The sequence below is a fragment of the Triturus cristatus genome, chromosome 4_1 (assembly GCF_964204655.1).
Source record: "Triturus cristatus chromosome 4_1, aTriCri1.1, whole genome shotgun sequence".
Lineage (NCBI taxonomy): Eukaryota > Metazoa > Chordata > Amphibia > Caudata > Salamandridae > Triturus > Triturus cristatus.
This window is the reverse complement of record NC_140585.1, coordinates 515,513,051-515,528,319: the sequence shown is the minus strand read 5'-3', so window position 1 is coordinate 515,528,319 and position 15,269 is coordinate 515,513,051. Positions and strand designations below refer to the sequence as shown.

Genomic DNA, 15,269 nt, shown 5'->3' with positions numbered 1-15,269 from the left:
GCTCTTTGCTATTCTTTTCTTTCAAGCACCTAAAGTCAAAGGGGTAGGCACTTTGATTGCGCCCTTCAATGACTTTTCAGGGACTACACTGCCTATAGCCCACATAGTTCACAGAGATATTATAATGGTAAGGCGAGTCTCTTGGTCTGGATATTTACGAAAAGACTGTTCAGGAGATTGAGTTGTGGTTCATTTTAGGAACCCACGTTGCCTTCAAAATTGGGGGCCATATGCATCAAGCTTTTTCCGGTCGTAAATGGGCCTATTTGCAAAATCGGCCCTTTTGCGACCAGAAAAAGGTCGTTTCTGATGCATCAAAGGCTTTGAATTCGCAAATTAGGTAATCGTAAAATTGTGATTACCTAAATTGCGAATGCATTTAGGGAATCACAATTTGCGAACCCCTAATTTCGATGCATCAAGCCTTTCCTAAATGCAAACTGTGCATTTAGGAAACGCTAATTACCATCAACTTGTAGTTGATGGTAATTTACACATGCTTTGAAAAATGTATGCATACTTATCTTTTTGGGGGATGCATCGGGGGGGGCCTTAGGCCCCCTGCCGGCTTGAAATTGAATTCGCAATTGGTAATCGCAATTTGCGAATGCTTTCCCATTCATTCCTATGACCTATAGGAATGAATGGAGTGACATTACCTAATAGCGATTCACATGTGACAGATAATTTGTAACTTGTTAGGGGGCCAGGAGAGAGAGTATTGTAAAGGCGATCCACATTGGGTATTTTTATAGGCCTGTGACTAGATACGCTTTCCCAGTTCTAATATTATGTCTGTCTCTATTCAAAATAGATTTTCTGTCTTGGGCTCTCTTGAGGATAAAGATTAACCGAGAGATAAGAATCATGAACTGGGCACCCCTGATAAAGGAATTAATATAATAGAGTATGCAACTGATTAAGTCAAAGAAAAGTTTTGTTTTGGGCGTTAAGGGGGAAAAGGGATTTCATTATTATTTCCTGGAATATTGGTGGTGTCTCATCAAAGTTGAAATGTGAGGAATGGTTGCGCTTTGTTAAAACTTTCGATATAGGTATTTTGCAGGAAACGTGGGCAGCGAAGGAAGGGCTTTTAGATAAGTATCTACTTATACCATTCCAACTACCCCCCCTCGCCTCCGGGTTGAGCTACTGACTAATATATGGATATCTGTGTCCTTAGCTTGTGTGTCAAAAGTGTTGACTACAGCCTCATCGAACATTCAGGCACTAATTTTTATTAGTTTTATTATAGCACCTTTTCAATTTCATAGCGGTAAATTTTTTGAATGACAATTTTTAATGATATATTTTTATTGTTTTTTCATTGGTTTATCGTAACAAATACAACATTTCAAAATGAACAAGTCAATGGGGAAGCAGCAGCGTATCTAAACAGCATTACTGCAATGTCTAGATTAAGGAAAATATCTACAAGAGCGAACAGAAAATCCCTCATTATGATAAAGGTTTTTCTTTACTGGATAGCCATGAAACCCATATCTTTTGGTATGTAGTAGTACTTCCCCCTCTAACTATAATTTTGTTTTGCAACTGTGCAGTAGTTCATTCCTTCTAATCCGTCACTGGGGGTGGGGAAGAACATCTCTTCCCCAGCTGCGTGCTGTGTCTCTTTATGCCAGCTGCCCGCTCTACCCATCCTCTGTTTGGAGTACAATAGGTCCTATGGAAGCAGTTGAATTGGATCATTCTAAAGTTGGAGGGGATGGCTAATTCATAAGTTGTCATTTTAACCTCATGACACTTGTCCTCCTCCAGTTCCCCCAATTCCTTCCACCAGGCAAAATTACTCAGGGTCTCCGTAGTCCGCTTTGCTTCAGTTGGATAAAGCCTGGAATGTCGCCTAACTTGTCTCTATAATTTGCAAGAATATATTCGTACACACCATGGTCTGGTTAGTAAATGTGTCCAACCATTTAGTATGTTTCAGGGCTTCTCACCAGTACAGGAGCAGGCATAGAGTCCCAAGGTTTTTCAAGGGTGTTTAACTCTAGCCTCAAAGCAGAGTCATGCCTGTCACCAAATAACCAGTCTCCTATTGAGAGTATTTGGGCTGCCCAGTAATATAGTCTGAAATTGGGTATTCCCAGACTACCCTTATGTAACAGAGGGCATATTTTTGAAAGTATGCTCTAGGAAGCATTGCCCGCCTAAAAACTTTTTTTTTTCCTCATTTGCCTGTCCCACAATCCCAAAAAAGAAGCGCCAATCACCTTTGATGTCGTCTGGAACTAGGTACCGTTCTATCCCAGACCCGGACATCAAGGAAGTACAGACCGGCGAGAGACGTTCTCCGGGATATTATTGTGGAAGGAGGGAGAAAGATGAGAGGGCACACCGACCCCTCACTACTCCATCTGGACTTAATAAGCCTTTCAGAAGGAACCACCAAGGCACCTGGAGTATGATGGCATAATCATCGGACCCGGGGGAAAGAAAAAGAAAAAAAAAAAACCCGGAGCTCGACAGAGCGTTTTATTTCCACTGGACCAGCAAGTTCCAAAAAGAGAGGTTACGTTGGCAACATGATCTGGCCATATCCACTTTAGATGTATCATATAAGGACTTTAGCCAGCCTGCATGTGATGGTGCCTTCTGATCAACCCAATATTTACAAATCTGCCGTCTAGCCAGCAGAATTGCATTTGCCTGCCCCATGATATTGTCATCCACCCCAAATATGATTAACGGCAAAGTAAGGGAGATGGGTTTCTTAAGGATGGCATCCAAAGTGCTCTTTACTTCCTCCCAAAAGGTGTTGATAAGTGGACATTCCATAAACATGTGAACATCGGAGGCTGCAGGGAGCTTGCACTTGGTGCATGATTTTCCCAACTGAAATTTTGTTAACTTTTGAGGGGATAGATAAGCTCGATGGAGGGTAAACAGGTGGTTCCGCCTCAACCAAGCAGGCTTAACCACTTTATACAGGAGAGTGAAAGATCTTATCCATATGTCCTCGCACTGCATACCCGTGAGCCCTCCCCACTGTTCATCGGGTAGAGTGAAGTCCCCATCCACCTCCTCCTGAATGGTCCAGTACCAAAAGGCTACCTCTTTCCCCACCTTATGTCTCTCTACCAACTGCTCCTCCAGGGGGCTACTCCTCCCCAAGTGTATCATTTTCCTAGTCATTTCCCGGGACCAGCTAGCCAGCTGCATGTATTTAAATCTAGATAGTGTTGGGCCAACCTTCTCATATAACTCCTCCCACGCCACCAGCGCCCCCTCCACTAGCAGCTGTCCCCAACTTACTATCCCTGCCTCCCTTATAGGTGTTGCTAGACTATCCCTTAAACATGAAGGCAGCCCCGGGGAGTCCCATATTGAGGCGAGCCTAGAAAAATATGGCAACCCCACCCTTTCTCTAATCAATTTCCATGCTTTGGCCAATGATAGTAGGGTCTTTAACCTCACCTTCTTGAAGAACTTCCGGTCTCCGAATTTAAAAAGAAAGCCATCAGGGGGCAAGTCTGCCCCATTCAACATAGCCTTAAATATTTTACCTATTGGTGCACTTGATTGAGATTTCAACAGCATCCTGGAGTATGATAACTGAAAAGCCCAGGCGTAATATTGTAGGTCAGGGAGTGTGAGCCCCCCTTTCTCCCTCCTCCTTCTCAATTTTTTCCAGGCCAGTCTGGTAGCTTTGTAATTCCAAATAAATGAATTTATGTCTTGCTGACATTTTTGAATTTGGTTATGGTCAAAAGCTATAGGGATGGTGTTAAAGATAAACGTATACTTGGGGAGGATGGACATTTTTACAAAACTAACTCTCCCAAGTATTGTCAACGGAAGAAAGGCCCAAGCTTTTAGTAATGCCCGACAATCTCGGAAGACCTCGTCCAAATTAGTATATGCAATTTTACCAATCTCCTGAGTGATCTTAATACCCAGATAACGCATAGATGTAGCGACAACCAAGTTCGGGTTTTGGATGTTCCAAGTCATCACCACAGTTTTTCCTTCGTTGATTTCATATCCGGAAATCTGCCCGAATTCCTTAGCTCTGCTGATGATACCGGGAAAGCCTGCACAGGGTCATTTGTATAAACAATTATATCGTCCGCGTAGAGTCCTATCCGCTTAGCCCATCCTCCAAACTCAAAAGAGGGGATGTTGTTATCGTCTCTCAGGATTTGGGCAAAGGGTTCGATATACATATTGAACAGGAGGGGAGAAAGCGGGCAACCCTGCCTGGTACCCCTCGTGATTTTAAAATGTTCAGTAAGGACCCCGTTAACCAGAAGTCTAGCCCTTGGATCCTTATAAAGAAGCGAGATAGCTCGACGGAAGTTTTCTCCTATATTAAACCTTCTCAGAACCGCGGCCAGATAGGGCCAATTGACCCTGTCAAAAGCTTTGGTAGGATCCAGGGTAAGGGTGGCCAATGGGAGACAGAATAAAGCGGCAATATCTATAGCTCCAACCAAGTCATGGGTGAGATCTGCTAGCTGTCGCCCTCTTATAAATCCCTTCTGGTCACGATGGATTATCGAATCCATCTCACTCCCTAACCTTCCTGCAAGAATGGCCGCAAAGATCTTATAGTCGTTATTTAGGAGTGAGATTGGTCTATAGGACCCGCAATCAGCCGGGTCCTTACCAGGTTTAGGGATCAGCACGATAGTTGCCTCATTCCACGAATCTGGCGAGGCCATACCTTCTAAGAATATAGCATTAAAAAGGGCAGTCAAAGATGGAACTATAACTGAACCCAGTGCACTATATACCTCCCCTGGAAGGCCATCCGGGCCTGCGGCTTTCGCTCGCTTCAATTGCTTGATGGAGTTGCTAACTTCAACCTCTGTTATTTTGGTCTCCAATTGGTCGCGCTGATCTGATGAAAATACGGTGAGGTGGGCCTCGTCTAACCATACCTCCCTTGCCTCCTTAGCCGTTGGGTCATCCACGATGTCTTCCTTGTAGATGTTTTGGAAGAACTCCTGAAATGCAATCCCTATTTCTATGGCGGTAGATCTGGCCTTGGCTTCCCCTACCAATTTTATTTCCTTAATGTACTTCTTGGCCTGGTCCGCTTTTATTTTCCAAGCCAAGATTTTACCCGCCGCCTCTCCGTACTCAAAATGTGACAGCTTACTTGCCTCCCATCTCTTGGCCACCCTTTCCTGAAGTAGATTTTCAAGCTTTGCCTTCAGCGCAGCCCGCTTCTCCTGGTCCTCTGTCGAGAGTGGACCACATTTCAGCTCTGTCTGCCTTAGTTCCTGCTCTATATTGGTAACTGCAGTTCTGTAGGTCTTACGTCTATACGAGGCTCTGTTTGTTATGCAGCCTCTTAGGAAAGGTTTCAGCGCTTCCCACACGATGGCTATTGAGGCTGAATTTATGTTAATGTCCAGAAATGTGCTTACTTCAGCAACAAGGAAGCAGATTTCATCGTCTTCAAGCAGGATTGTCCGATCAAAGGACCAAGAGGTTTGCCTGATCTGTTGATGGTTTGACAGGATAAAAAAGATAGCCGAATGGTCGGAGAGGTGAGAGGGGATATATGTTATCTCCTTCAAATCCTCTTTTAGCTTGTGACTGAAAAAGGCGTAGTCAATTCTAGACTTATGTTTATACTTGTAGTTGTGAAAGGAGATCCCTGGTATGTTGCCCATTCTATGCCTCCATTCATCCGCCAACCCCAGATTCGACAATATACCTATAAGAGTTTGTCTGGATTTAGAAGGTGTTATTGCTCTTGAGTTAAACGATTTGTCTAGCTTGGGATTTAAGACTATATTAAAATCTCCCACCCAAACAATGGGGTCTTGGCAAGAAATCAGGTGGTTCTGAATTTTATTAAAAAATGACGGGTCATCTTGATTCGGGCCATAATAACCCACTAGGGTGTACACTAGCCCTTCTAATTGCACTTTTACCAGTAACCATCTACCACTAAGATCTTCCTTCTGTTCCAAAATTTGGGCACTGATCTGCTTTTTAAATATTATGAGGATCCCTCGTATGTTGGCATTATGATCCGTGCATATAAATTTGTCCACCCACTTCAAATTCTTTAGCATATTCCTGACCTCATATTTCAGTAAATGTGTCTCCTGGATGACAATGACCTGCGCGGGGGAATCTTTCAGATATTGTAGGATTCTATGTCTTCTAGCCCTCACCCGCAGGCCATTGACATTCCAGGATAAAAACTGCAACCCAGTCATGGTGCACTAAACTTTCCTGTCTTTCCTCCCCCTCCGCCTATAGAACCAATCTCTCTAAAACGGTCCATAAGACATCTCCTAACCTGCACCTCTTCGAAAGCTAAATTATAGACTACAGGAAAAACTGAGGCAAACCTATGAGGACTTTTTAACTCTCTCCCCCCCCCTCACCCGCCTCCCCCCCCTCCCCCTGGAAAACCCTCCCTTGTTGATACTGGCATGTTGTGTCGCCAGTTTGCGTCCGAGAAAGACCGTCCCTGAACCCCCACATTGCCCAATAAGAAGAGGAACCGTCTTACCTCCACCTCAGGGAGAGGGGGGGGGGGCACATCACCCATTATTACCCAAATTAACTTATCGTGTTTATCACCCCCATTATCATTTTTTTTCCTTTTCCTTCCTTCTTTTCTTTCACCTTCTCTCCTTCTCCTTCTACTTATCCCTTCTTTTTCCTTCTTTTCTCCCCTTTTATTATCTTTTTATCATCCCTCTTTTTCCCCCTCTTTTCCCCCTCTCTCTCCCCATTTCCTAACTTTTGTGAAGTATATTTTTTATACATGTCCTTTTATCTTTTCTCCCCCATTCTCGCCTTATTCCCTCCTTCTCGCTAAGCTATAACCCTTTCCCCCTTATCTCTCCCGACCCCTTATTTAAAATTAAAAATAGGGTCACGTACTCCTTTATTCTTGAATATCTCATAGTCAAGTTATTGTAGTCCCCAGAGCAAAACCCACAGGCACTGTCAAACTGGGCCATTTTGAGAATTTTGCCCCAGATACTGAACCAGGGGCCCTGGAGCCTATAAGAGGAAGAAAAAAGGAGGAGAGCAAGGCAAAAAAAAAAAAGGGAATTCCCCACTCAGAGACCCGATCAGTTTCCCTTCTCAGGAGTGCTGGCTGATGGAGGCTATTAAGTCGTCTGCCTCCTGAGGGGATCGGATATTATACATTTTGTTGTAGTACATCACCCTCAGGAAGGCAGGAAATCTCATCTGAACAGTTGCCCCTACTGCTCTAAACTTGTCCATTTTTTGGCCTAGCTCCCACTGCCTATCTAAGGTGGTTTTAGACAAATCTGACCGGATCTCAAAAGAGAAGCCAATAGCAGTCACTGACTTCACTTTTAGTGCTAGATTAAGAATTTTCTCCTTGAGGGAATAGGTGAAAAAATTCACCAGAATCTTTCTTGGTATCACTCTCCCGGGGTTAAGGCGGAAAGGGTCTCTGTGGATCCTCTGAATGTCCCTCTCAAGACACTCTGCCGTCTCGTCAAGATTGAATGAGTTTTTTATTAGGGCCACCACAAATGCCTTGATGTCACTACCTTCCTTCCCCTCTGGTACTTTTAATAGGCGGAGATTATTCCTTCTGGAGTAGTTTTCCAAAGATTCCACTCTCTCCTTCATAACATCACTTTCCCTTAACAGAGATTGAATCTTGAACTCTGCTGACTCCAGACTGGATTCCAAACGCCCTACTGAGTTTTCCAAATGCTCTGTTCTTTCAGAAAGACCATCGACCTTCTTCTCGAGAGTCTCGCAAACAGCCCTGATCTCATTTTGGTTGTTTTTTGATTCCGAAAATCCGCACCTTATCTCCTCCCTCATAGTATTCAAGAGCGTTTCCAGAGCACCACCACGTTCACCCCCCTCCCCAGTCGAGTCACCATTGGTGGCATTAGTAGTCTCCACAACTTCCACATTGTGATCAGCGAGGGGACCATGTCTCCCGGGGTCCGGTGAGGATCTCGCACCCTCTGCTAAAACGTCCGTTACAGGCCTAGCCACAGGAGGTTCGGCCAAGCCAAGTATGACTTCACTATGAAAGGAATCAGACATATTTTTATCGCTCATAGGTCCCTCCGAGTTTCCCACGATATCGCTAATTACCTCTGAGCCAAGTTGAATGTCCAAGATTTGAGGCAGCACCCTGAAGTATGAAAGCAGCGAGGGGGTTATACGGATCGTATTTTTACGTATCTCCCTTTTGCCTCCCCTCCCGACTAACTGGGAGGTGGCGTTGTTCTTGGGGGATATAGTCACTTTGCCTCTTTTTTCTACAGGTACCTCTAATGCCTTTGGAGCCGTTGAATTAACTTGTTGAGGGGTCTTGAGGCTAACGCCTTGCTTACCCCCTGGGGCGCTATACGTGGGGCCTTTCCCCCTCCTTCTAGTTTTGCCCCCCCTCACTGAGGATGCACCACCAATGGGTTTCTTGACCCTTGGCGTCCCTGTTCCCTCCACCCGTCCCTCCTCCTTACTGCTCACTCCTTTGTAATCCGTGGAGAGATAAGGGACGCCGGCATCACCATCCGACTCTCCAGCTTTTACTGCTACGCCCACCGTGTCTTCTTCCGGCTCCCTGGGGTGCTCCCTGGGGTGCTCTTCACCTTGCTGACCCCGGCAACTCCCCCTCAGGAGCCCGCGAGCCACCGCCCTGCATCCACGCCTGAGCTCCACGGCTGCCTGCTTCCACCGCAAGGTAGAGGCAGGGGAGAGCTTCAGGCTGGAGCTCTCACACATCAGCGCCAGTCAGATGTCGGCGCCGCCGCTCCCCACGCCGAGGCAAAAACCAAGCAGAGACCAAGTACTGGGCAGTATGAGGCAAGGGCGAAAGCACTCACAGATTAACACGGAGAAACCTCCGAAGCCAAGAAACCTCCATTCCGCACCGAAGGCGCATTATTCCCCTGCAACTTTATTGTTCAGAATAGGTGGGAGAAGCACATTTCCGTGATTGTTGTACTGTATTTAGTGCTTGATCACAGCACAACTACAAAATGCCGGTTCCAGCCTCCTGTCTCAGATAGGTGAGATTGCAGATTTTATCCGATTCTGAATGGGGAATAACGTGCTACTTATTCAGGTTAATTCCTTTTTGATTATGCCCAGACAGTGCTAGTAGTTGACTGGAATGGTGGCAGGTTTTATCTGTGACAAATCATAGGAGTAATCACCAGCGTTGTGACCAAAATTCGCACTTAGCTCGTAATCCCGTATTGAGCACAAGCAGAAGTTTGCACCCACCTAAGTAAGTTACAACCAAGTGTGCTATAGTCATGATATTTTAGATTGTAATCTTACCACAGTAACAACTATGTGGCTCGTAAGAGACAGTAGTGCTATGGACATTATAATCACCTCCTTTTTCTGCCTTGGCCACGTCACATACAGATTAAACAGCCACTAAAATAATTTCTGACACAATTACTGGATCAGCACACATGAAGCCCCCCTACTTGTTTTCTGCTCAGTCTTCATTTTCACTTTCAATTGACAAATAACTTGTTCAGTCACCTGAGTTTCAGTCTCCTGGTGCCGACAAGGCCAGAAAACAACACATACTTAAATCCAACCAACTGTGCCTCAGGAACAGGCTTAATAGCTTTCATGAACTGAATCCGATTGGCTTCTGCTCATGTTTTTTGTTTTCTTCTGCAGCCAAGTGGTCCAAAGACACCACTCTGCTGGTACGTGGTAAATCTTAACCACATTATGGTTATTTTATTATTTAAAATTTGTGCTGTTATTCCTTTGTGGCTTTAAGGATGTTTGGAATGTTCTTGATGTTCTGTGATTTCCCTTGAGAGTCACATTCCAGGTCCTGGCAGTTAGTTTGTGGCTGGTTTGGGATGGCCACTAATGGGTTGTGCCGCTTAATAAAATATGTATAACTTTGTCGATGTCTGATTGGAGCACTGGGGGCATACCGCTCTTTGCTATTCTTTTCTTTCAAGCACCTAAAGTCAAAGGGGTAGGCACTTTGATTGCGCCCTTCAATGACTTTTCAGGGACTACACTGGCTATAGCCCACATAGTTCACAGAGATATTATAATGGTAAGGCGAGTCTCCTGGTCTGGATATTTACGAAAAGACTGTTCAGGAGATTGAGTTGTCATTCATTTTAGGAACCCACGTTGCCTTCAAAATTGGGGGCCATATGCATCAAGCTTTTTTCCGGTCGTAAATGGGCCTATTTGCAAAATCGGCCCTTTTGCGACCAGAAAACGGTCTTTTCTGATGCATCAAAGGCTTTGAATTCGCAAATTAGGTAATCGTAAAATTGTGATTACCTAAATTGCGAATGCATTTAGGGAATCACAATTTGCGATTCCCTAATTTCGATGCATCAAGCCTTTCCTAAATGCAAACTGTGCATTTAGGAAACGCTAATTACCATCAACTTGTAGTTGATGGTAATTTACAGATGCTTCGAAAAATGTGTGCATACTTATCTTTTTGGGGGATGCATCGGGGGGGGGGCCTTAGGCCCCCTGCCGGCTTGAAATTGAATTCGCAATTGGTAATCGCAATTTGCGAATGCTTTCCCAATTATTCCTATGACCTATAGGCCCATAGGAATTAATGGAGTGACATTACCTAATAGCGATTCACATGTGACAGATAATTTGTAACTTGTTAGGGGGCCAGGAGAGAGAGTATTGTAAAGGCGATCCACATTGGGTATTTTTATAGGCCTGTGACTAGATACGCTTTCCCAGTTCTAATATTATGTCTGTCTCTATTCAGAATAGATTTTCTGTCTTGGGCTCTCTTGAGGATAAAGATTAACCGAGAGATAAGAATCATGAACTGGGCACCCCTGATAAAGGAATTAATATAATAGAGTATGCAACTGATTAAGTCAAAGAAAAGTTTTGTTTTGGGCGTTAAGGGGGAAAAGGGATTTCATTATTATTTCCTGGAATATTGGTGGTGTCTCATCAAAGTTGAAATGTGAGGAATGGTTGCGCTTTGTTAAAACTTTCGATATAGGTATTTTGCAGGAAACGTGGGCAGCGAAGGAAGGGCTTTTAGATAAGTATCTACTTATACCATTCCAACTACCCCCCCTCGCCTCCGGGTTGAGCTACTGACTAATATATGGATATCTGTGTCCTTAGCTTGTGTGTCAAAAGTGTTGACTACAGCCTCATCGAACATTCAGGCACTAATTTTTATTAGTTTTATTATAGCACCTTTTCAATTTCATAGCGGTAAATTTTTTGAATGACAATTTTTAATGATATATTTTTATTGTTTTTTCATTGGTTTATCGTAACAAATACAGCATTTCAAAATGAACAAGTCAATGGGGAAGCAGCAGCGTATCTAAACAGCATTACTGCAATGTCTAGATTAAGGAAAATATCTACAAGAGCGAACAGAAAATCCCTCATTATGATAAAGGTTTTTCTTTACTGGATAGCCATGAAACCCATATCTTTTGGTATGTAGTAGTACTTCCCCTCTAACTATAATTTTGTTTTGCAACTGTGCAGTAGTTCATTCCTTCTAATCCGTCACTGGGGGTGGGGAAGAACATCTCTTCCCCAGCTGCGTGCTGTGTCTCTTTATGCCATCAGAAAGTTAAGACCAGATTACATGATAAAATGTACCTACCGCTTACCCACAACACATATACGCCGGTCTGCCCGCTCTACCCATCCTCTGTTTGGAGTACAATAGGTCCTATGGAAGCAGTTGAATTGGATCATTCTAAAGTTGGAGGGGATGGCTAATTCATAACTTGTCATTTTAACCTCATGACACTTGTCCTCCTCCAGTTCCCCCAATTCCTTCCACCAGGCAAAATTACTCAGGGGCTCTGTAGTCCGCTTTGCTTCAGTTGGATAAAGCCTGGAATGTCGCCTAACTTGTCTCTATAATTTGCAAGAATGTATTCGTACACACCAAGGTCTGGTTAGTAAATGTGTCCAACCATTTAGTATGTTTCAGGGCTTCCCACCATTACAGGAGCAGGCATAGAGTCCCAAGGTTTTTCAAGGGTGTTTAACTCTAGCCTCAAAGCAGAGTCATGCCTGTCACCAAATAACCAGTCTCCTATTGAGAGCATTTGGGCTGCCCAGTAATATAGTCTGAAATTGGGTATTCCCAGACTACCCTTATGTAACAGAGGGCATATTTTTGAAAGTATGCTTTAGGAAGCATTACCCGCCTAAAAACATTTTGTGAATAAGGACTTTAGGTCAGCAGGAGAATTAAAGGATAATTATGTAGCATGTATAGACTTCTAGGAAGTGTAATCATCTTATTAAGTGCCGCTCTGCCCATCATGGATATGGGCAAGGAAGTCCAACCTTCTAAATCTCTATGAAGACCTTGTAGCAGGAGAGCAATATTAAGGTGCCAGGCCATTTACTGCTCTTAGGTCATTGTCATTCCCATGTATTGGAAGTGGTCAGCTGCTATTTGGAAGTGAGAGTGAAAGGGTTGTGGCTGAGGCAGGCTGTTTGCGCATAAGTGGATTTAGTTTACCATCAGACCTGGAGCCTCTTCATATACTTGGAACATCTGCGTCAGCTGCTGGAGTGAGCTATTTAGGCGCAGTAGGAAAATGAGGCTATGATCTGCATATAGAGAAACTATCTTCTAACCCATTCAGCTGTAGAAACCCTCAAACTCTGCAGTCCTACTGATCCACTCCTCCTCCTCTATGGCTAGGGCGAAGAGAAGCAGGGAGAGGGGCAACCCTGACGAGTACCGCGCTCGATGGTAAATGAGGAACACAGCACCCTGTTTACTCTAACCTATGCTGTTGGGGTGTCATAAGGGTCTTGGCGAACATCAGGAACAGGGGGCCAGTATTCATCTTCCTGGGTACCTGGAACAAAAAGGGGACATATCAGAGGCTATCTCATAGTTTAGTGTTCTAGGCTTGGCCAACTGAATGCTTCACAGATAGTGTCTTGTGATTATGTTTGGCATAGAGCCATTCTGGTCCTCATGGACCAGTATTCATATCACCCTAACCAATCTAGAGGCCAGAATCTTAACTAGGAGCTTAATCTCCACATTAAGTAAATAAATATGTCGATACAACACACATTCGTCCGGTGGCTTATTCAGTTTAAGAATTGTAGATATTGTGGCACTTCGAAGGTCCATCAGAAGAGGGGTTGAAGATTCTAGCTCTTCAAGCAGTCGCAGCAGGTGCGTTGAGTCAAGGAGAACTGTTTGTAAAGCTCTGCAGGCAGGTCATCGGGGTCAGGAGATTTACCTGCTGGGGTTTCCGCTATGGCTGCTTCAAATTCTTCTAGGGTGAATGGCATATCTAATTTATTTACAATGGGCTATATTTTTTGTAACCTTGGAGGGATCTTTTGCAATTCAAGTCTCTATAGTAGTTTGCAAATACTGCTGCAATTTCAGGCGAGTCGGTCAGGTCCCCTAAAATACGGATCAGAGGGATCATACTATTCTCTCCCTCCCTTTGGGTCAACCTGCAGAGGAGCTTGCTCTTCTTATTTTCAATCTCATGGATTTTGCTTCAAGACATTGTCCAAGCCAACCTGGCCGTGTCCATGAACCTATGTCTTAGTATTAGGTGGAGATGTTTGGGGCGTTTTTCCCGCCAATGTACACCAAGCTGGGCTACCAAGTTCCAGCACTAGGATTTGATGCTCAAGATCTGCAATTTCCGCATCTCTATTCCCTACCTGTCACATAGGAGAAAGCCTTGACCTGGATCACGGTCTTAAAAGCTCCCCATAAAATAACTGGGATGTCACAGGCGGTGTAATAATCTTGGAATACTCGCAAATCATTTCACACAGAAAAATCACTGCTTTGTCCTTAAGCCAACATGATCTGAGGCATCGGGCTTTACTACCACCAACCTGGGATAGGCAAAGCATCATTTCTACTGGTGCATGGTCTGACAAACATCACTGAGCCCCAATAGGTCACCCTTTTGTCTAAGATCTTCAATGTGGCAGCAGAGATGGGGGGAGTCTGTAAGTGTGCCTTTCTTTCAGACTGAGTTAAAATCCTCCCCTCTATTATTAGCAAACCTATCGGAGAACAAAATCTCGAAGACCACTTGTAAAATGCTACCAACCAGGCTAGGAGATACTGTCTATAGTCCATGGAGTTCCCTCTACTGCTCCCTTCAGTACACCAAACCTACCCAGTTAATCTGAATGGGTCTTAAAAACGATAAAGGGGAAGGAATGTGCAACAAAAGTGCTGCCTCGTGGTAGCCCCTAGTAAATCTGCATGGTACACTGAGATGTACCCGTGTTTCTCCAGGAACCACGCCTAGTGTCCAGGAGATGCATCCTGTAACAACAAAACCTCAGGAATATAACATGATTGCCCCACGTTTACTCTTATCCAATAGTCTAATGACTTTCCAAGTCATTATTATATAATGCCCCTGGGTACTATCCTGTGGTGCATCTTGGTTGTAATGCCTGAGCTGCTGTTCTCTTTTCTGCCTTGATAAACCTAACCAACCTCAACTGAATTTCAAGCCAACCACCCCCATACTTCTTACTGGAAGCATCTGTCACCCCATCGGAAATAAACTCCATAACTGTAATCAGACAGGGCACTAACCACCCCCTTCCCTTTGCCTAGTCTGACTCTAAGGACCCCCCTGTATGCATGGACAACATTTGGTCTATAAATCATTAAGATTCTACTGCATTCCAACCAGATGTGTACTGGGGCGGTGCTGCTGAGGTGTCACCGCCATCTGTGTCTGTTGTATCTGGACCCTCACAATTCATACCACCATTGAGAGCTGGGGCTGTCGATTGTGGCCTCTCTCTCTCTGTCATAAGCATCGACGGATCTGATGCTGCCTTCATTCCAGACCTGGGTCAACCACATCCATTATTCCTTCCCATCTTTGTATAAGACACCTCTCTTCTTCCGTTGGTGCATACTCTACTGTCTGGATGTTATTAAACCAATGCTTTCCCTTGATTTATGATCTTTAGTTTGGCTGGGTACAAAAAATCCATGCTACGAAGATAAAATACTTTATCTTCATATCGTGGAGTTTTTATTTTACCAGCGTCTATGATTGTCTCTGCTTTTGCACTAGTGTTGTTGTCACACGGGACACCCTCTATGGGTAAAGAGGCACGATAGTCTAAGGTCTGGTGTTATGGTTCTTTATTGTTCCACGTTACAAGACACAAGGTAAAGGATGAGATCGCGTCTTCCTTCTTGCTCGTCTTCCCTTGGGACGCTTTCCACGGAGTTAGGTGATCGTCTGACTCTCCAGGGAGGTAGACCGGGGGAAACAAAAAGAACACAG

General features: G+C 44.3%; 1 protein-coding gene across 1 annotated transcript in view; it reads left to right on the top strand.

Annotated features, from left to right (window-relative positions):
• Window positions 1-15,269, top strand: part of BCAT1 (branched chain amino acid transaminase 1) — a 410,432-nt gene that overhangs the window by 54,893 nt on the left and 340,270 nt on the right. The gene's annotated exons all lie outside the window — the stretch shown is intronic.